The sequence below is a fragment of the Eleutherodactylus coqui genome, chromosome 4 (assembly GCF_035609145.1).
Source record: "Eleutherodactylus coqui strain aEleCoq1 chromosome 4, aEleCoq1.hap1, whole genome shotgun sequence".
Lineage (NCBI taxonomy): Eukaryota > Metazoa > Chordata > Amphibia > Anura > Eleutherodactylidae > Eleutherodactylus > Eleutherodactylus coqui.
In genome coordinates this window covers 147,978,061-148,001,295 of record NC_089840.1, presented here as the reverse complement: position 1 = coordinate 148,001,295, position 23,235 = coordinate 147,978,061, and the positions used below count along the sequence as shown (strand labels likewise).

Here is a 23,235-nt window from a genome sequence, read left to right as displayed (position 1 = left end):
ACCTTGGATCCCACAATCACCACCACCAATTTAGGACATTGCTTTTAACAATAGCAGCACACCTGCTGTCTTGCTTGGAGTAACTTTGGGTAGCTTTACTGCTTTTACTTGGTGGAGGAGACCCATGCTCGGCTTTTCTGTTCACCTCGTAGAAGTTGCCTTTGCAAAATTGAGGACATGGCTTTTAACAAAAGTTCCACATATGCTGTCTTGCTTGGCGTACTTTTTGGTAGCTCTATTGTTTGTCCATGAAGTAGCCCCGTGCTTTAGCATTCTCTTCATCTGGTAGAATTTGTCCATTGCAACATTGTTTTTAAAAAATGCACCACATCTATTGTCTTGCTTGGTGTACTTTTTAGTAGCTCTACTGCCTTCCTTAGAAGAGGCCAACGTTTGGGTCTTTTCACCTGGTTTAATTTTTCTTTTGAAAAATGACATTTACTGTAAAAATAGTAATCCAACACTACTACCGTATATACTATTTTCATCAATTTTTGGGAGGAGCACTGTGTTCCCCGGGTATGAGGTTGTACTCCCATGCAATTTAGGGGTCTTTGGCTGCATTAGGGACCTTTTGGAGGACAAAATAGTGAATCTAATTTTTATTTCTATTGACTATATTGGGAGTCAGAATCGGCCGTCCAGATTCCCGCCATCCCAGTAATATTATTTAGCATTTTCAATAGAATTGTACTTCTTTGTGTCTGTACAAAATATAAATATATAGATATATAAAATATAAAGGGCTTTATATCCTATATTATGTATTATAATTGTGGGTTGCATTCGATGTTATAATCTCTGAAAAGAAGTTTTCGAGGAATTGCACTATACATCCCATACCTTATGGAATTTTTCATGGCATTTCCTATTTTTATGGACAATTTTCTTATAGGGAATGATAGTATTAATCATATTACACTATTGATTTACAGTTGGAGGCCTCCTGTCCATCCACCTTATTGTCACCGCCTTAATGTGCCATAAACAGCATTTCAAGTATAAGAGTTGCTTACAAGATGAAAATGGTAAAATGGCTAAGAATGATGTTGAGAAGCCCGAACTTTTTAATTCCTATTTTGTATCTGTTTTCGCTCAGAAAGTAGATGGAACGTCAACTGATCTTCCCTGTGTTATTGGGGAAATGTAGGCTATCTATAAGCAGAAAGATGGCGAGGGAACACTTAGCTAACTTAAATGAATTCAAGTCTCAAGGTCCAGATGAATTGCATCCTAGGATACTAAAGGAAGCAGGATAGGTAATTGCTGAACCACTCATCATAATCTTTGAAAATTCCAGGAGAACAGGAGAAGTCCCAGAAGATTAGAGAGTGGCAAATGTTGTCCCTATCTTCAAAAAAGAGAAGGTGGATCCAGGAAACTACAAGCCTGTGAGCCTGGCTTCTATACAGGGAAAGACCTTTAAACAGCATGTATGCAAGTACTTGGATAAAAATGGACTAGTTAACCAGAGTCAGCATGGGTTTGTAACAAACAAGTCATGCCAGACTAATCTGATTTCCTTCTATGACAGAACCACTGACTGGGTTGATCAGGAAAATGCGGTAGTTATAGTATATCTTTGCTGTAGTAATGCATCTGACAAAGTATCTCATACCATACGTATTGAAAAAATGACCAAATATTGGATTGACAAGGCAACTGTTGGGTGGATTCACAACTTGCTGAGTATTCGTACTCAAAGATGGGTCATTAATGGCTGCAAATCCAAATGGAATGTATCAAGTGGGGTACCACAAGGCTCTGTCCTAGGCCCAGTGTTGTTCAACATTTTTATAAACAATCTGGAGGAGGGAATTGATGGGAAACTGATCAAATTTGACGACGACACAAAGCTAGGAGGGATGGCAAACACTAAAAAAGAGAGAGAGAGTATTCAAAAAGATCTGGGAAAGCTGGGCGGCGACTAACAGAATGGTATTTAACAAGGATAAATGCAAAGTCCTACATCTGGGCAAGAAAAATGAGAAAAAGCATATACAGAATGGGAGGAATTCAGCTAAGCAGCACATATGAAAAAGACTTGGGTATACTAATAGATCAGAGACTGGAGTGAACAATGTGATGCAGCAGCCAAAAAGGCAAACACAATTCTGGGATGTATTAAGAGAAGCATAGAGTCTAGATCACGTGAGGTAATTATCTCACTCTACTCTTCCTTAGTCAGACCTCATCTGGAATACTGTGTACAGTTCTGGGCACCTCCACTTTAAAAAAGGCATAGACAAACTGGAGCAAATTCAGAGAAGAGTTACCAAGATGCTGAGCAGTCTGCAAATCATGTCCTATGAGGAATGGTTAAAGGATCTGGGAATGTTTAGCTTGCGAAAAAGAAGGCTGAGAGGAGACTTAATAGTGGTCTACAAATATCTGAAGGGGCTGTCACAGTGCAGAGGGATCAGTCCTATTCTCATTCGCACAAGCAATGACTAGAAGCAATGGGATGAAACTAAAAGGGAGGAGACACAAATTAGATATTAGAAAAAACTATGTGACAATGAGGGTGATCAATGAGGGGAACAGGTTACCACGGGAGGTGGTGAGTTCTCCATCAATGGAAGTGTTCAAACAAATATCTGTCTGGGATGATTTAGTGAATCCTACACTGAGCAGGGAGTTGGACCAGATGACATTGGAGGTCCCCTGCAACTTTATCATTTTTTGATTCTATGAGTTCAGACATGGTGTTGCCATTGCTCAACATCTTTTAGGCCTAATAAACAGACTTCAGGGGTTTTCAGGATGGGAAGTCCAATCACTGGGCTAAATAAATCTCCCAGTGGGAGATCTCTTCATTCGAATAGTCTTGTATCTCTCCATATCCCCACATCAAGTGTATATATCTGTCTCTGATACCATGCATCTGTGACATTGGGAAGCAAGCGCGGACTGGCACACAGGGGAATCTCCCAGTGGGCCCTGCGCCAGTGTGAGCCCCCCGGTCCCCCACCTCGGATCTGCACCAATGTATGGTTGGGAGTCTACTAATTCCGGCCAACTGTGTTCGCCATATACTTCAGTGGAAAACAAGGCCACGCACAAATGCAGCCACCTTTTTATTGATGCATACAGAGAATACAGTGACGATAAATTTGTAAATGAGGATCAGGTAATATTTACATTTAGCTGTATGAATTTTACTGGTGGGCCCTGGGCACCCCAATCTGACACTGTTGGGAAATAGTGCATCCACCCATGCAATGCAATCTAATGAGAGTAATATAACACTGGTGCAAAATATTAAGTTGAATGAGTTTCCTATTCGCTAGCTGTGATTCTATAGCTGTGGACTAATCTTTGCATGTAAGCAAAGGGATAATTACTCTCCATTTTTCTTCCACCATTAGTTGCAAGGTCAACAATTTTGACCAAATCAGACATTTATATATCTATGAAATTATCCTTTTAGGCCCCTGCATACGTGGGATTCCAATCAAAGGGTAGGATGAAATGGATGAGCAAGGCTTTGGATACTGGGAGTTTATAGCGTGTCGTAGTTGAAGGAATCTATAAAAATCAGATCAGGGTATATTATGTGTCTTTTGTAATTGTTCAAAAGATATGAAATATATTTGATAACAATGTTACACCATTTTCCATCCTATATTCCATCTTTCGGATGAAGATAAAGGGAGCAAGCTCCAGATTCTTAGTTTATCTTTCAGATATGAATTTAAGAGGGTGATATTAAGACAATATAAATATTTGTAGTCCCTAGGGACATTGACTCCCAAGTATTTGAATTGTGATACTATGTTTGGATGACATATCTCTTCCCCCATTACCCAGTCTCACACTGCTAGTGACATAAACATGGATTTCTGCCAATTTATGAACAAACCAGAGAAAAATCCAAATTTATTAATAATTGAAATGGCATGTGGGAGAACACATCTTGGGTAAGAAAGAAATAACATCATATCATCAGCATATAAGCCAATGCGATCTTCCTGAGGGCCAATTGTTATACCCTGGAAAGCATGGTCCTATTGGATAAGCTAGGTGTTCAATAGCTATGGCAAATAGAAGTGGTGACAAAGAACACCCCTGTCTCATCACTCTGCACAGAAGGAAGGAAGAAGAAAGCAGTTTATTCAGGAGAATCCTGCCTAGAGGGGAACTATATGCAATGGAGATCCATTTTATAAAAATATTGCCATAACCAAAACATTATTGTATTTCTAGTTAATAGGGCCACTCGACTGAGCCAAAGGCTTTTACAGCGTCTAAAGATGCCAGGGCCAAAACCTGTTGTTGCTTCCATCCTATTTGTGTCACTACCTAAACTTGTCCAATATTATTCAATGTTGATTTTCTACCTATAAACCAACACTGGTCAGAATGAATGACCAAATTCAACCTATTCTCTAATATTTTAGTAAAGATTATATAGTCTGTGTTGAGAAGAGATATAGGTCTGGTTGTCTGGTTTCAACTGAACCACTATATCATCACATCACTAAATGAAGTTAGAAGACGTCCCTCCTTCCATATCTTTCTACAAAGAATGAGTAGTCGAGGTAGTAAGATTCGCGATATCATAAATAAACTTCTACAGAAAGACCATTTGGGCCCCGTGATTTGCCTTTAGATATGGAGAACACTGCTTCCGCTATCTCCTCCAGGGTGATAAACGAGTCAAAGACAGAAACACGTTCTGTGGATAGTTTGGGAAAAATGACCTTACTCAAATAGGCTCTAAGATCTTCAGCCATATAGTTTATAAACCCCGGAAAGGAGGAGGCAAAAGCAGTTAAAAATCACTTCTCCCTTTTCCTACAGGTTTTCAGCTGTGACTAACAGCTGACAGCCCAAGCTGCTCCTGTTTGATTAAAGGAGCAGAGGCTTTAACCCTACATTGTAATTCTATTATCAGAGTAAGATATACAATAAAAAGTGAAAGTGAAAGTATAACTTCCACTATGCAACTCGGTGATCATGTGACAGATGGGAGACCCCTGTTACAGCAGAGCTAGTGTCCTAGCACACCCTGATCAGTTCTGTTAGTGACTGATGGCACTACAGGGGGATATTTTCCCTGTACCTGGGGCTCCTATGGATGCGGCTCCTATGGATTGTCTAGCTGCAGTGGAAAAGTGTGAAATTAAAAAAGAATGACCCCCCAGAGGTAATAATCTTTAATTGTATAGTGCCAACTTATTCCACAGTGCTTTTGAGGCACACGGGGAAGCACAAATAATATAGAAATTACAGAAATTACAAAAGTTACATGTGGTATTCAATTATTTAGAAATAGAGGGGGTGGGGGTGATAACATAAGGTATAGGGGCAGGTGGTGGAGCAAGGGGGAACACAGCAATGCAACAATAATATGTGATATACAGTTTTTAGGACACAATTGGGGTGGGGGTAGTACAGGAGGTATGGGACAGGAAGGGTACATGACAGGCAAAAGTGGAAAGCTATGGGAGGGGCAGGGGGCGTATTGTGGGGGAATAGATCAGGAGGTTTGATATGCTTCTTTTGAAGAGGTGCATCTTTAAGGCATGCCTGAAGTTTCGTACGTCTGGGACTGACTGGATGTTTTGGGGTAGAGTGTTCCAGAGGATCGGTGCTGCTCTAGAGAGGTCCTGAAGGCGAGCGTGTCAGGTTTGTATTGGAGGGGTGTTTAGTGTGAGTGTGTGTGTAGAGCTGCTGCATTTAGTATGGAGTGGAAAGGGGAGAGTCTGGTGCAGGGAAGGCCAATTAGCAGTGAGTTACAGTAACATAGTATGTTAGGCTAAATGAAAACAATGTCCATCTGGTTCAGCCTGTTTCAACCTCCTTGTTGATCCAGAGGTAGGCAAAAAACTCCAAGAGACAGAAGCCAATCAGCCCCATCAGGGGAAGAATTCCTTCCCGACTCCACAATGGCAGCCAGAACAGTCCCTGGATCAACCTCTGATAGTTCCTATCTGACTGTAAGACCTGGATTAACAACTTGCTGGTCACCTAATGTCTATATCTTGTAATGTTGTAGCGCTCTAGAAAGACATTTAGTCCCCTCTTAAACACCTCTATGGATTTTGCCATCACCAAGTCCTCAGGCAGAGGGTTCCACAGACTCACTGCTCTTACAGTAAAGAACTCCCTTCTGTATTGGTGATGAAAGCTGCTTTCTTCTAGCAGGTGCCCTCTTGTTACTGACGCAGTCCTGGGTATAAACAGATCATGGGAGATATCCCCGTATTGTCCCCTAATGTATTTATACATAGTTATTTGATCGGCCCTTAGCCGTCTTTTTTCCAGTGTAAATAATCCGAATTTTGATAGCCTCTCTGGGTATTCCAGTCCCCTCGTTCCATTTATTAATTTAGTTGCCCTTCTTTGAACCCCCTCAAGCACTGCTTTGCTGAGCATCTTTCCTGAGCACCGGTGTCCAGAACTGTACACAGTATTCCATATGAGGCCTGACAAGTGCCTTATATAGTGGAAGAATAATGTTCTCATGCCTCGCCCTTATGCCTCTTTTAATGCACCCCAAGACTTTATTAGCTTTTGCAGCAGCTTACTGGCATTGATTGCTCCGGTTAAGTCTACAGTCAACTAGTACCCCTAGGTCTTTTTCCATCTCACTTTTCCCCTAGCAGTACCCCATTTAGTGTATATTGGTGACACCTGTTTCTCCTGCCCATGTGTATAACCTTACATTTGTCAGCATTGAACTTCATTTGCCATTTTTCAGCTCAAGCCCCCAGCTTGTCTAGGTCCTTTTGTAGCCGTACATTGTCCTTCGTTGTATTAATTGCCTTATATAATTTTGTATCATCTGCAAATATTGATATTTTACTCTATCAGGTCATTGATAAATATATTGAACAGAATGGGGCCTAGTACTGAGCCCTGTGGCACCCCACTAGCAACGATGGCCCATTCAGAGTACGAACCATTTATTACCATCTTCTGCTTTCTATCTCTGAGCCAGTTCTTTACCCAGATACACACGTTTTAAAAAAAAAGTATGGGCTCACCTCGCCAGCAGTATCCCCCAATATCGCAGGGAAATCAGAATTTCAACGGGAGCTCCATCCTCAAGCAGCCGACGGCAGGTGGCTAAACTCCATGTGAAAAAAATAGAAGTGGAGAATAGCTGCTACCGTTAAAAAAATTATATTCTTTATTAAATAAAAAGCATACAGCTCACAGGTCCATGCTGGACGCATTTCGGCTACAATAAACAGACACTTGAATATGGTGTGCTGTGCTGTCAGATTGCTCACTTCATATAGCTCATGATCCACTGCTTGCTCAAGCGGGTTCACCTGCCCCCGGTCCTGGGCTATAAACAGCAAAAAATTTCATGCAGGAAAAAGTGTAATCCATGCTTGCTTGCAGAGTAAAATTTGTAATCTTCTTTTATTTAGTCATATTTAAAATTGCCAGGTGTACACATCTCTAACCAGACGCGTATCGGCTGCACAGAGCCTTCATCAGTGGTACCACCTGGCAATTTTAAATATGACTAAATAAAAGAAGATTACAAATTTTATTCGGCTACAATAGCCTTTGTCAATGCTGACTATCAGCATTTAGTTGCTGAACTTCGTCTTTGTTGCCAGCCACCTTTGCTGCTCTTCTTTTATCAGATATCCTGAGGGTTTGCTCGGACAACCAATAGCATTGTTCTTCCCGCTTCTTATAGGTGAGATGCTTACTGGCTGTTTCCATAACTGTGGACTGTATATTGTGCCATAGTTCCTCTGGATGCTCTTCTGATGTGTCAAGCAGTTCAAATCGGTTTGCTACCTCAATAGTAAATGATTGGGGGATTTTAGAAGTGTCGAATGTTCTCAATGGAGCACCTTTCTTAATGCTACGGAATTTGATCTTAGCTGCAAGGAGTTCATGATTAGTGCCATAGTCGGCACCAGGAAAGGTTTTTATTGCAACGACTGAACTTTGCCAAAGATGATTACACAGGATGTAATCAATCTGATTTCGGTGGAGGCCATTGGGAGATGTTCACATTTACAGTCAGGTTTTGGATTGCATAAACCATGTGTTTGCTATCCTGAGCCACATTTCTTGGCAGAACTGGGCCAGGCGATCATCAGCTTCATTTCTTTCACCAAGGCCAAATCTTCCTGTGATGGTTGCTTCTGGCTGGCTGCCGACTTTGGAATTGAAGTCGCCCATAATGTAAATGATGTCTTTCTTTGGCACTTCGTTTAGGGTTTTCTGGACATCGGCATAAACATTTTCAGCATCAGTGGTTCGGGCATAGACCTGTAACATTGAGATGTTCACTGATTTACCATGTATCCGGATAGGAATGATACGGTTGTTGATTGATTGTAATAAAGGCTATTCCATTTCTCTTGATTTCCTCGTGTCCGGCATAGTGCAATGTGAAGTCATCGGACTGAAAATATCCATAAGCTGCCCAGTGCAATTCGCTAATTCCAAGAATGTCAATGTTAAATCTTGTCACTTTGCGTTTCACAATGTCCAGTATATTTACGCTAAAATACTTATAAATTTTTTAAAAATTCACATTTTTTTTAGCTTTTTACCCCTAATGAAATGAAAAAACAGAAAAAAGTCAGTGAAAAAAATATATATAAAAATAGCCCTATATGTAAAAAAAAACACAGCAAAAATAATTTTGGTTGCCGAAGGAAAAAGAATAGGACAGTTAAACCACCACATGGGTAAAATCCCTAAAAAGTGTTTGGTTCTTTAGGGGTTAATGAAAGCATATGACACCCTGGTCATATGCTGTGCGATGTGCAAGACACTGCAAATTTCATGTCCCATTCTTGTGCACTAATTGCATGAAAATGGGTTATACAATGATTTTTCAATTTCAGACTGAGTGTCTGAGTGAAAATTCACTCATGTGAATGAACCCATTCAAATGAATGGGTCAATTTTCCATGCTAGTTCTATCCGTGTAGGAAATGTACTGAACTCGCATGAAATCATCGGCTGTGTGCAGGGCTAGCTTTTGGTGTGTGTGACCTGTACACTACCAGGCCTGGACTGGCAATTTGCTGCCTGGGCTTTGTGGGCCAACAGCGTCACCTGGCAGTTTTCTACAGCTGAATTTGCAGTTAATAGTATCTGCATCTTTAAGACATGCATACAATTAATATTAGCAGCGCCATTGCAGGAAGCCACATTGAGATCACTACACCACCACCGGCATCTTCTGTGTGATGTCAGCAGCGCAATTATGTTGTCCTGTCATCTGTATTGAGCAGAAGAAGCCAAGCAGAGGACTGAGAATGCCATGGGACTGTGGGGAAGGGGGGTATGTTTATTATCTTAATATGGGCAACATTATGGCTAATGCAGGGGACAGTATGGCTATTACTGAAGGGGACATTATGGCTACTACTGAAAGGGAGAGTATGGCTATTATTGAAGGGGACATTATGGCGATTACTGAAGGGGACATTATGGCTACTACATGGGACAGTATGGCTACTACTCAAGGGGAGATTATAGCTTCTACAGGAGACAGTATGGCTACTACTCAAGGGGACATTATGGCTACTACAGGGGACAGTATGGCCACTACTCAAGAGGACATTATGACTACTATTACAGAGGATATTATAGCTTCTCCAGTGGACATTATGGCTATATATTATTACAGGGGGACATTATGGTTTTTACTAAAAGGGAGATTATGGCTGTTTATTACTACAGAAGGACAATATGGCTACTTATTACTACAGGGGGACATTATGGCAATTTCAGGGGAACATAGCAACACCTTATTTACTACAGGGGGCAATTCGGATCAGTATTACAGGGGACTGTGAGGCTTGTTAGTCATTACTCAGGGGGTGCTGTAAGTTGCACTGTTAGACAGTATTTAGAGTAAAATACCATGTGTTGTACTTTTAAGAGTTTATTTTAATATAGGGATTATGGATGTGAAAAAAGCAAAGAGCCAAAGACATCTATGTGGAAACCTCTGAAGAGACAAGTTGTGTCTGAGAGAAACTGTCATATCATCTGGACTGGAGAAGAGTACGATAACGTCAGTTAGAGATGATGTCACATGTAAATCACATGTCAGAATGTCACTGTTTATTCTGTCACTGGCTGCCTCGATGTCTTGTAGTGACTGTATAGTCTGTAGATGGATGATGGGTAGTAGTATTCTTGTTTGTAAATTGACAACTCCTATCATACTTCACCATTGTTCAGGTCATATTAGAATATACAAATTTAACTAGCAGGGACTGAAATGACTTTACATGTTATCCCTCTATTGATCTCGATTATTGTGCTGTATTTATGTACTTAGCTTGGTTCTGGTGTTGTATTTATGTACCAAGCTTGGTTCTGGTGTTGTATCTATGTACTAAGCCTGGTCCTGCGGCTGTATTTATGTACTGAACTTGGTTCTGGTGCTGTATTTGTGCTATCTCCTCCACATGGCTTGTAATGTAAATGCTGCAGATTTCTGCAGCAGAATTGAATGTGGAAGTTTCACAGTATTTACACTGTGTGTGAAACTGCTCTAAGAGCCTAATCACACAAACACATGTGAGTTGCTGATACAGACTGAAATAGCATATGCTACAATTTTCTTCACACAGACCAGCGGTCCGTGTGAAAAAATGCCCACCTGAATAGCATAATCAGCTATAATGGGACTGTGTGCTGTCCATAAAATGCAGGGACATGGACGGCAAATATGCCTGTGTGAACGGGCCCTAGGGGTGTTGTAACACCTAGGGCATGGTGGCCTAGACGCAGGCTCAGACCTGTTGCCTTGTTATGCAGGACAAGGGTTAATGTATATTCTGCAGAGACTGCTGGTTGTTGTCTCTCTTTGCTGAATGGGTACATGCTGACTATTAGCCATTCCTGGGAGAAGGTTGGGTGTGGTTCTCTAATTGCTCTTCCAATCTACAGGTGTGGAGAGCTTTATGTTCTTACCCCTCCCTTTACTCCACGCTGCATATTCAGTTCTCTAAAGGAGCAGTTGGTGTGCTGATCCTCTATGCTGGGTGAAATGCTCCTGATTCAGCTAAGTGCTACTAAATCCCTTCAGTTGTTTTGATTACCTTCGTTGTTTTGCTTTGTGGTGTCAGTTCATCTCTCCAGGGGTTTCCTACAGGGGTAGTTAGGGCCCAAGAAGAAAACAGGGAGACTGTCCTTATCAGGACAATGACTCCGCTTTCAGACAGGGACCCTTCACCTCCCTGTTAGGTAAGGGATAGGCTTCTATCCTCCTGGAGTGGTACTTACTGTCCTGCATTGCAAGGTGTACTACTATTACCATCAGTGTGTATGCCACCCTGCGCCCGTGCTGAGTGTAGTGCTCTTGTGCCGCACAGACGAGACAAACAGACTTTCATCTTCCTGAAGTGGTGTTCACTGTTCAACAGTGCATGGTCCCTTGTTGAGCGTGGTTCTTCTGCCACACGGACGTGACAGGTGTATTCATACGTAGTGGATTTTCCACAGGATGAAAATGTGCAGTAAATGTACACCAAATATCTGTGTTGAAACCTGCATGTTTTGGTACAATTTTTGAGACAGATTTTGGTGTGGATCCTCAGCAGATTTCACCCCTTTGTTTGCGGATATGCGCCAAAATATGTTTCAAAGTCTACATAAAATGGTGCAGATTTTGAAAGGATTTGCTGTGGATTTTTTTAACTGCAGAAAATCCACCACATGTGAACATACCTGAAGGCAGAGCCACTACTCTGGGCATGGGCTCATGGGCAACAGTTTTCGCATTCCCCCTATGCTAAAATTTGCCAGCCCCTTGCGGTGCAGCGCTTGGCTAGTAGAGCTGCACCTCACTATTGTTGCCTGAGGTGGCTTTCAAACAGTGTTATACAAAGTGTGTCTTACTACAATGGGGGGAAGGGAGGAGGCGCCAAAGAAAAATTTTGCACAGGGCACCATCTAACCTAAAGTTCGCCCTGGCCATGAGAATATGTGGTGCGGGTGTTACAGATTTTGCACTTGAATCCAGGAGTTTCAAACTAGGCCCTCCGACCAAAATTACCTTTATATATTTATGAGCTGAAAGTTGCAGTGTAACAGAAACAGAGAGTTATATATTTCAGATCACGTATAATCATATATATAAAGGTCAGTCAGCCAGAAGAGTGCGATCTCTATAAGGGTTTGGTTACAATGTGAGAACACTGAAAATTCTGATGCAGAATTGACTGTGGAAAATCCACAAATTAGATGCACTTTGAAAAATCCACAAAGTAAATTGACCTGCGATTTCAAGCATCACAAGCGTATCAATTTATACTGTGGGTTTTCACAGTGGATTCTATCCCGCAAATGATGGGTTAAAAATCACCTCAAATATTTCCAAATTCACATCAAACTCCAGACATAACACATAAACTTACCCAAAAACACATAGGACCTGCCCTATAACACAACAATGCATGTGAGCATCCAAAGCACGCAGTCATTTAAAAAGCTCTCAGGTTAACTACCTGGCAGCTAGACTTGCTGGGCATTGTAGTTCAGTGATAACATTATGGAAGAAGTGGTACAGTTAGGCTACTTTCACACAAGCGTGAATCTTACATGAGTTTTGTGTGTTGCGAGATGCACAAACTCGCGTGAGTATGAACTCAGTCATACACATGAGCGATGCTGTAAGGGAAAAAAATGACTGCATGTCCCATTTTTTCTCATTCCTGGGAACGCATCGCCCATTGTTTTCAATGGGACTTTAAATGAATCGCATGGCACTCCCATGCTGTGCAATGTGCATGAAAGTGCGATGCGAGGTTTCCAATTGGAAGGGAGGAAATTTTAGAATCCACTGGATATTAGATTTAAAGATCGCATTAAATGTGGGATGATTTTAAAATATCAGTAAGGTAAGTTGTAGAATCAGACCTTTATTGAAAGAAAATGTATTATCTGCTTCATTTTGTTCCTGTTTTTAAGAGATCAAACATGTTTTTCTATGTATTTGTCTTGGACATTTTTTTCAACTCATATTTCCATTTTTACTTTAATAAAAGTACATACACTTCCTCCCGATGGCCAATAATGTTCTGCACTTGAGTCACACTTCAGTCTGTGCCCTGACACCCACAGCACTGCAGTCTGCCATAAGTCTGACTGTTTAAACTATTACATTCACTCAGAAACATTTTATACTCCCACAGACAACTTTCACCAAGTTTCGTAAATAATATTGTTTCAGTAACAGTTAATATGTCTTCTATCCCTCTTCATTTCCCCATATTATGAAAAACCTAAGGACATTTCTAATGTAGTGTTCATAGTTAACATTCTGCTCACACTCATACATTCATTTGTAGCCCTCAGGTTTGATTTCAGGGGCTGTCCCACCAAATGAAGTTTTTCCTTAGGGAATAGCTAGGGGATTGCTGAGGTAATGACTACTGAGATCCACACCAATTTGGACAACATGGCCCGCGAAAGTCTTCAAATAAATAAAGTGACAGTCAAACATGCACACCCCATCTCAATTCATTTCAATGCAAGCTTCCATCTATCTATAAGAGTTCATGTAGGAGGCTGAAAGAATTAATCTTATGGCTCACAATTATTGGTGGATGTTAACTATGCCGATGTAGCAAAGTTACGTGTCACGCTTGATGCATTAAGGAAACTTTCTGTTCTAGATTTTTGCCCTTTAAATAGCTTTTCAATGTTTTATTGTGTTGAAATAGCAATAGCTTTTCAGTGATTTAGGCCGCCTGCAGACGAGCGGAAATCCCGCGGCGGGATTTCCCACGGGATTTCCGCCGCTCAAAGCCTGCATAGGATTGCGTTAACAAACGCAATCCTATGCAGACGGCCGCGGTTTGGCCGCGTGAAATGTCGCGCGCCAAACAAACCGCGGCATGTCCTAATTTTGTGCGGGGCTCACGTCACTCACGCAGCCGGCGGCTCCGGTCTGCGCATGCACCAGCTGCCCGACAGCCGGCACATGAAAGAGCCGGGGCCGCCGGGCGCGGGTGAGTACGCGCTCATCCCTGCAGGCGCTCGGGTCGGGTCCCGCGGCGAGAATTCTCGCCGCCGGATCCGACCCGCTCGTCTGCAGGTGGCCTTAAGGTAAGATAACTTCCAAAAAAGTTATTATAGTCAAGATAAACATTGTTACATATGTAAGGATTATTTTATACTGAGCTACTGTAAATAATATGGCCCACATACTGTTTTCCTGCAGGGGGCCTTCTGCTATCTGTTCACATGTCTGAGTGGTGGATTATAATATGGCTGGTTTGGTGACTTTGAAAGCTGTGCAGCTAGACCACACTGTCCCATTTAAGGAACATCTGCTCCTTTCCAGATTTCTTGGGGCCTCCCCTTAAAGATCAGACAGAGCGTTCATGAAACACTGTGACCAATCATAGACAACTGTGCTACAACTGCATGGTGCTCTGTGTCCCTTCACTGCACTAACCTCTAGGATCAGTATACCAGTAGAGCAGGAAGGTGAATATAGCTTGGACAATGCTGGAGCCTGGAGAGGTGACGCACTAGTACCCAGGTATGAAAGATAAATTTTCCATTGCCCAACACCACCAAGGATTTTGACAGTAACCCCTTCTCTGCCATTGACCTTTAAAGCTGCAAGCTACAGTCCCTGCAACCCCTGTACAGAACTGCTTAGTGCTCTTCTCACACTACCTGCTTCTCAACTTTTACAGATAAAAAGCTTTCCTTCCTCTTTAAATCTCATATTACCACCTGTGCATTTGACCTACCCCCATCCCACCTAATCTCTAACATTACCACTGTGTTTATCGCAACCCTAACCCATCTCCTTAACCTATCACTGACCACCAGCATCTTACCTTTATCCATGAAACATGCAAACATCACACACATTCTCAAGACATTGTCCTTAAATGTATCCTCTCTGTTCAGTTATTGCCCCATCTCTTTAATCCCATTTGCCTCAAAACCCCTTCAGCAGCATGTCTACCTTGAATGGTCCTCTCATCTCTCACCCAGCTTGCTCTTTGACGAGCTACAATCGGGGTTTCCGACCCCAGCACTCTAATGAAACATCCTTAAAGGGGTTCTGTCATTACAATCTGTATTTTTTTTTCTCCAGTAAATCTGCCCTGCTGGCACAACCTGTTGTAAATAACACATATAAAACGTTTTTTTCAGAAGTAGTACTTACCTAGGCTCCATTTTTCACCTCCATGCTCTGTTTACATCTTCAGCCCCTCCTGCTAAGAGGTCATCTCCCAGCACCCCTTGCTGTGCTGACTCACAAAGCTACTTCCGCCCATCCAGTGCAGTGAATAGTCCTGCCTGCAGTCTACCAAAATCTGCTAGTGTTTCTCCCTGCCTCTGTCTCTGAACACCCAGAGTTTCCCAAGGGCTTCCAGATCTTCCTTGCAATCTCACAGTAGCCACTCACTGTAGTCACTCATACATATATATATATATATATATATATATATATATATATATATATATATATATATATACTTATATGCAGAAGCTTGCATTTACATTGGCTAATAGAAATATATTCTGCCTGACAACAGTGTTAGGGATACATTTCTATTGGCCGAGAGGCAGCAGAAGCTTGGATTTCCATTGGCTAATAGAAATGTATTCTGCCTGACAACAGTGTCAGGGATACATTTCTATTGGCAGAGAGTGTGCCCGTGCATGTGTAAAGTGCTCCCAGGCGAGCGAGCGCACGCCGCAGCCTCGCGCATGCGCAGTTGGGTGCCGGGTTCACGCGTGCGCAGTCGCGCCGTTGTCTCGCGCGGCTACCTTCATTCCGCGCTTCCTCACAAGACAATGTACGCACACGTCACTAGTGACGTATGCGTACATTGACCTGAAGGAAGTGGAAGGTAGGCAGTGTACGCTTTTTGACCGGACGTAGGAAAATCGGGTGCTGGAGGTCACGTGACCGAATTGACAAGCGGCTCCAGGAGAAGATTTGGGATAAGAAGAAGAGGTAAGCAGGCTGCCTGGGGAGCAATAGGTAAGTATAAATTTTTTTGTTTTTAATGACAGAACCCCTTTAAGCAAAGTCACAAATGATCTGCTAATTGTCAAAGCCTCACAACAGCATTTTGTGCCCCTCATTTTGTATCTGTTCTCTGCCTTTAACACTGTTTACCACTGTAACAATGTGGTTGTGCAACCACCCGGCAGGATGGACAGCTGACTCCAAGGCAGAGGCTGCACAAAGCTGGGACTCAGTACATGGGATGAGAACAGACCTGACCCTGAATTGAGAAAGGCAAGATGTCCCTTACCTGGAGGTACCCATGAAGGTGGGGAGGTCCTATCCCTAGCTCCTAGTGCTCCCTACCTACCTTGTGACGAATGGAAGCCAGAGGCAGGTGTACCGAGCCAAGCAGATATGAAGGAGATAACGTGAGAAAAGGACAGGACACGGACCTACACAGAGGTAAGAAACACAAGGGAGATATAGCAAACACGCTGGGGAAACCAGCAGCAGAAGACAGAGAAAGCTGGACTCACACAGCAGCAGAACACCATCCATAATAAACACACACAAGGAGCTGGATGCAGACTGAGTAGCTGCAGCAGATAACATGCAGTCAAGAATATATGTAAAGTATGAAAGTCAGCTGATCTTTGACATGTCTGCTAACTAGGGCCGCTTTAACTATAGGGCAAACAGTAGACTCGGACTGGGTTCCCTGCTGCCAGCACTGGCCTCAGACACTGAGAAGTAATAGCAAGTGTGAAGTCTAGCATCAGAAAAATAATACTATTAAAAAGGTTAAAAATCCAATTTATTTATATACATTAAAAATTCTTGTATGACAAACAAAATAGTCTACACTATCTACTTCTCTATCTGTTTGGTTGCCCTTCCTTCTCCAGGCCCTAGTTTAAACACTCCTCCAACCTTCTAGCCATCTTCTACCTCAGTACAGCTGCCCCCTCCCCATTGAGATGCAGCCCATCCCTATGGTAGAGCCTGTCATAGTCAGCCCAGTCAGCCCTGTTCTCCGGGAACCCAAACACTTCCTTCCTACACCAACTCTGGGGCCACTTGTTTACCTCCCAATCTCCTTTCTGGTGTGGCTCGTGGTACCGGTAGTATTTCAGAAGATAATAATTTGGAGGTCCTTGTCCTTTGCTTACATTATAGTTCCCTGAAATCATTTTTAAGGACCCTCCACCTACCTCTAACTTTGTTATTGGTGCCAATGTGTGCCATAACCCCTGGATCCTTACCAACTTCTCCCAGTAGTCTGTCAACCCGATCTGTGATGTGTCAAACTCGAGCATCAGGAATACAACACATCGTTCGACGATCCCGGTCTTTCTGGCAGATTTCAAAGTCTATCTCCCTAATAAGTGAGTCTCCCACTACCAGGACCTGTCTAGCCAGTCCAACCCACACACTTAAGAAACAGCACACTCAGCTCAAATGCTCACTTATGTTTGCTTTATATAGCACTTGTAATACTTCTGCCCCTCCTCTGTTTGGGAATTACTTGCAGCAACATAAACTTTACTTGAAAAACACATATAAATTACAAGCTATCACTCCATAGAAGGGTTAAATACTTAAATATTGCAAAAGTATATACAATGAAGATCAACTTATTTTTTTCCATAGTAGGGCACAATAGTTTACAATTACATTTCACTACTAGTTTCCCAACATAGAATAACTGGTAGCTTCACAATTATCCTTCTAGCAATAAATCCTATTTCAATGTAATTGTAATTCCAAAGTAATTAACCTTTTAACCTCTATCTATTAATCCCTTCTAACTACCAGTACCCTGGGTACTATAGGTTTAATACTCTAGAGCAGTGGTCCCCAACCTTTTTGGCACCAGGGAGCGGCTTCAAGCAAGAACATTTTTACAAGGCCCGGCAGGGTTGGGTGGGACATGGGCGGGGCTTTGGTTATATTGGGTGGGGTTATGAAGGGGGTTGGAGTTTAGTGCATACTTATTCAATTATGACATTTAGAATGTCCTGGCAGTACACACATAGGGCAGTATAATATATTCCCTCCCCCCCCTGGCCTGGCAGCACACACATAGGGCAGTACATGATCTATTCCCCCCCCCAGCACACACATAGGGCAGCACATAATTTATCTCCCCCCCAGCACACACATAGGGCAGCATATAATTTATCTCCCCCCCAGCACACACATAGGGCAGCATATAATTTATCTCTCCCCCCCAGCACATACATAGGGCAGCATATAATTTATCTCCCCCCCCCAGCGCACACATAGGGCAGCATATAATTTTATCTCTCCCCCCCAGCACACACATAGGGCAGCATATAATTTACCCCCCCCCAGCACACATATAGGGCAGCATATAATTTATCTCCCCCCCCAGCACACACATAGGGCAGCATATAATTTATCTCCCCTCAGCACACACATAGCGCAGCATATAATTTATCTCCCCCCCAGTAATAGACAGCCCTCCCCAGTAATAAGCAGCCTCCCCCCCAAAAAATAACCAGCCCCCCCAGTAATTAGCAGCCCCCCCCAGTAATTAGCAGCCCCTCCCCCTGTAATTAGCAGCCCCCACCCCCAGTAATAAGCAGCCCCCCCCCAGTAATAAGCCGGCCCCCCACCAGTAATAAGCAGCCCTCCCCAGTAATAGGAAGCCCCCCCCAGTAATAGGCAGCCCCCCCAGTATTAACCAGCCCACCCCCCAGTAATAAGCAGCCTCTCCTAGTAATAAGCAGCCCCCCAGTTGTAAGCAGCCCCCCCAGTAATAAGCAGCCCCCCCAGTAGTAAGCAGCCCCACCCGTTGTAAGCAGCCCCCCAGTTGTAATCAGCCCCCACCCCTCAGTAATAGGCAGTCCCCCCCAGTAATAACCAGCCCCCCCAGTAGTAATCAGCCCCCCCCGAAATAAACTGTAATAAGCACCCCCCCAACACATATACTTACCTCCTCCCTGCTGTCAGCGTCGCTCTCTTCTCTGCTTGCCCTGACGTCAGTGTGCAGCCCAGCACGCTTCCTCCCCGAGTCCTCTCCTGCGGAACTAATGAGCAGGGGACTCGGGGAGGAGGATCCTGGCTACACACTGACATCAGTGTGCACCGGGATCAGCACAATTACCAGCGGGGAGCTGCGGCGCCCCCGCTGGTAATCGCTTCAGTGGTGAGCGGCGTCGGCACGCCGCGGGCCACATAACACGAGGCAGCGGGCCGGATTCGGCCTGCGGGCCTTGTGTTTAGAAGAAAAGTTCCCGGCGGTGCCGTGGACCGGCGCTAAGCACCTAACGGCCCGGCCCCAGTCCGCGGACCGGTGGTTGGGGACCCCTGCTCTAGAGTAGTCCCTACAACTGAGCTCATGGCTCGAAAAGATAAGTCTTTCATTGACTTAATGACCAGAGCATTGGCAACTCAATGGTCTTGCTATTCTCTGCCATACTCTCTCTTTCAGCTTGCCTCTTGGCTGTTCAAAAGCAGTAATTCATGATTCTCCTCTGTTTGCACACACAGAACTTGGGCTTGCTTCTAGTCCGATGTATGGGAGCACTTATCAAGCACCTATCCTTTGCGTAGAGGTTCTCCACATCTGACTTTGGTTTCGTTCCATCCCACAGCAGCCTTTCTCTTGGCATCCCCATCTCTTCCTGTCGGCATGCACACGTCAACCAGCAGCTGCCACAACTCTTTCAGTAACGCATGGGACCACTCACAATATCTTGGTTCACCATAACTCATGTCTCTTTGTCTGTGCAGCAGCTATTGCATAGACTTTTTCTGTCTCTTGATCAGAAAATGGAGAGAAGCCAGTCTCCCTCTCCTCCCATACACTGAAAAGGGAATCTGTATTACAAAGTTTGGTGCCTTCATTGATTTGATGTTGTACCACTGTGCATCTGGATCAAATAAATGTAAGTTACGCTGTTCTTTGGACACTACACTACACCGCACCACCATACCGAGAAGCAGAAACCAGCCCTTCATCATCATCCCATATCTCACTGTTGTGTAGACATTTGGGGAGTGCATAACATAGTAACGGCCACCATGGGGCTAACACCATCAGCACAAACCATCACTCCCATTCTAGCTTATTACAGAAAATTGCATCAAGAACGGGATCTAGGTAGAAACTGAAAAGAGAAAAAAGTTCCAGCACTCCAGGGGTTTGAAGGTAGTGAAAGAAATATATGGTAGGACATAAAATCAAATAAAATCACACTTACTTCGTGGGACGCAACAGAGCAGAGAACACCACCCTAAAATCTAGGTGCGCCTTGTAACCATTGGTGTGGCGTTAAAATCCCAAACTACAGTTACTACAGTTCTATGGTAACGCCACTTTTATTATAAATAAATAAGAAAGGTACAGGTACAGGAACAGGAACAGGAACCCAGCAGTGTTGGCAACAGCTGCACGCCTGTCTCAAGCCCGGATAAATGGGGAGGGGTGGGGAAAGCAATGGCAAACTACTCCACTGCCACTGTCAAAATATATTATGGATCAAAACCAAATGCATCCAAATATGGTGCTGGAAGACGGGCCCCCTGGGTTGGAAGGCACCGATCACGCTACAAGGGAAGAACAAGGACAAAACTCAAATAACTTGGGCACTAATGACACAAACCGGTCAAAATTGTTTAGACATGTGGAACATCCGTGGCATGAACACAGGCAAATTGGAACTCCTAAGAAATGATATGGGATGGCTCAACATTGACTTGTTGGGTATCAGCGAGCTACACTGGATAGGCAACGATTTTTTTCAATAGTGATGATTACACTGTTTTCTGCACATGACACCATCAGATGCAATGGAGTGGCATTCATTGCAAACAAGGCAGTCACCAAAGCTGTCCATTGTTTTAATGCCATAGACGATAGGATTATATCCATACGATCACAATTTTGCAAGTTTATGCGCCCACAACTGATGCAACAGATGAGGATATTAAAAAATTATATGCCGATCTCCAGCAAGCAATCAATCAGACCCCTGGTAAGGATATCACTTTTATAACACGGGATTTCAATGCAAAAATCGGCTCTGGAAAAGATTTACCTGTCGTTGGCAAATTCGGTTTGGATGAGCGGAATAAAGCAGGCGACTGTATGGTCCAATGTTGCATGGAAAACTCCCTATTGTTCATGAACGTATGCTTTGAGTAGACGAACCGCCGTTTGTACACATGGACAGCTCCAAATGGTGTGCATCGAAACTAAATTGACTACTTCCTATGTCAACTGCGTTGGAAAAGCTCATTTCTGGCCGTGAGAAGACTTCCAGGTGCAGACTGCAGATCAGATCATTAGCTCCTAGTTGCAAAAATCAAGATCAGGGATCACTACTGGAATGACCAATGCTTGAAACTGGAAGAAGCAAACCAGCAAGGCCACACCTGAGCTCTCTTCACCCAGGTGAAGCAGACCCTGGCACTGTTCGCACCATTCAAGGCAGCAACCATAAAAGACCGGGATGGCAAATTATTACACAAAGAAAATCAAATCAAGTGTAGGTGGCAAGAATATACAGCAGAGCTGTATGCAGGCGATCAAACAGACAACCCGTTGGATCACATAAATCAAGTAGAACAAAAAACGTGCATTCTGGAGGAAGTAGTCACATGGGCCCTGAAACAACTATCAAACAGGAAAGCTCCAGGCATTGATCCCATACCAGCCGAGCTGCTCAAACCAGTGTCAGTCAAGGTCTGAACCAATAGGATTAATGGGGAGGGAAAAGGTTAACTATGCAGGAGAATGCTGGGTAAAAGGGGGGTTGGAGAAAAAGGGGGATTATGGGACAAACAGTAGGAAAGAAGTGAGGAGGAGTCAGTGGGAGCTGAGAGAAAGAAGAAGCAAGAAGAAGTGCAGCAAAGCTGAGAGGAGTGAAGAAAGAAGAAAGGACCTGAAGAAAAGGAGAATTGGAGAGCGAGCAGCAGGAGAAGATACAGAGGGAGAAGAAAGAAGAGGAAGAGCCTGAAGAGGACGTTCATACCGGGAGGAAGATGGAGGCAATGCTGGAGAGGATCCGGGCAGCAGTGGCAGAGCAGGGGCTGGGATGGCTGGAGTGTATGTCTTGAGAGTCCTTGGGAGTGGCAGAGTCAGGTACGGCAGCGTCAGTGGGAGCGGTGAGAGAAAGGAGGCCGCGGAGGGTGCTTGCACTGGTGAGGCTTGGCCCTGAGCACACGCCGAAGCGCCGACACCGCATAGAGAGCCTGTCCCAGGTCCCTCTGTGTAGGCCCCCTCCTGCAACACCACCAAGCAAGGGGAACATCCCTGGAAGGGCTCCCACCTGGCAGCATGGCACTGCATCCATTGCTAGGCCTCATGCTGAGAGGGGTGCAGGGCTTAGCATAGGACTGGGGCCAGAGAGAAAGGACAGTGCAGGGGGCTGCTCACCTGGCAATGTGCTGGTCGAGGAGCAGCCCTGAAGTGGTGCAAGACACAGACAGGAGTGGGGATGACGGAGGTATGGCCCGCTCCTCTGCCGATGGTGGTGTGGAACAGGCCGACGACTGCGTCATCCAGCAGTAAGTGTGTCCCGGGTGGAGGTACAGCTGGGGGGTCAGGGAGTGAATGGGCAGAAGGGATAATGGTGGCGGTACAGACGGAAAAGGATGCTGAGGGGATTTGCCTGGATGATAGGGCAAAAGGCGAAGTTTATGTTTGCTTTGAGAAGCCGCTGGGCGCTCACTTGAAGAAGAAGGTTGGGAAGAAGATTTGAAGGGATGGATATGTTGAAATATTCTTCCTCCACTTGGAAAAATTTAATTTGGACAAGGGAAAAAGGATAGAGTACAAGAAGGAGGAGGAAGAAAAGCATAGATGGAGTCTCATCCCTCAGACGTTCACAAATTGGCTTCAGGCGCTTGCCACTTTGGCAACCGTAATTGGTGCAAAAGCACCGGAAAACTGTTCCGGTCTTTTTTGTTATTTAGATTTGATAGGTGAAGCCTATCATGTATATGGAGGACACACCTGGCTGCGCTATGATCAGCAGTTTAGGCAGCTTAAGGCAGTGCGTCTATTAATTAGATGGCACTACAAACACATTGGGTTGTGTGTTTCGGGCAGCCCTTTTAGGGGGGAGCCAGGTCGTCAGGCTTGGCCCCCATTTCAACAACAGGTGGACAAGGGGGACAATCAGGTGGAAATAGACCGGGGTTTTGTTGGCAGTTCGATGAAGGCCAATGCAAGTTTGGAGAGGGGTGCAGTTTCAAGCTTGCCTGCTCCCATTGTAGTGCAGGGTTGCATGGAGCAGCCAAATGTTTTAAAAAAGGAAAGGGAAAAGGGG

General features: G+C 44.0%; 1 long non-coding RNA gene across 1 annotated transcript in view; it reads right to left on the bottom strand.

Annotated features, from left to right (window-relative positions):
* Positions 1-17,275, bottom strand: part of LOC136624763 (uncharacterized) — an 83,795-nt gene extending 66,520 nt beyond the window's left edge. The window contains exon 1 of the long non-coding RNA XR_010792423.1: positions 17,197-17,275. This is a non-coding gene — a long non-coding RNA (uncharacterized lncRNA). The remainder of the gene's footprint in view (positions 1-17,196) is intronic.
* Between the last annotated feature and the right edge of the window lie 5,960 nt (positions 17,276-23,235).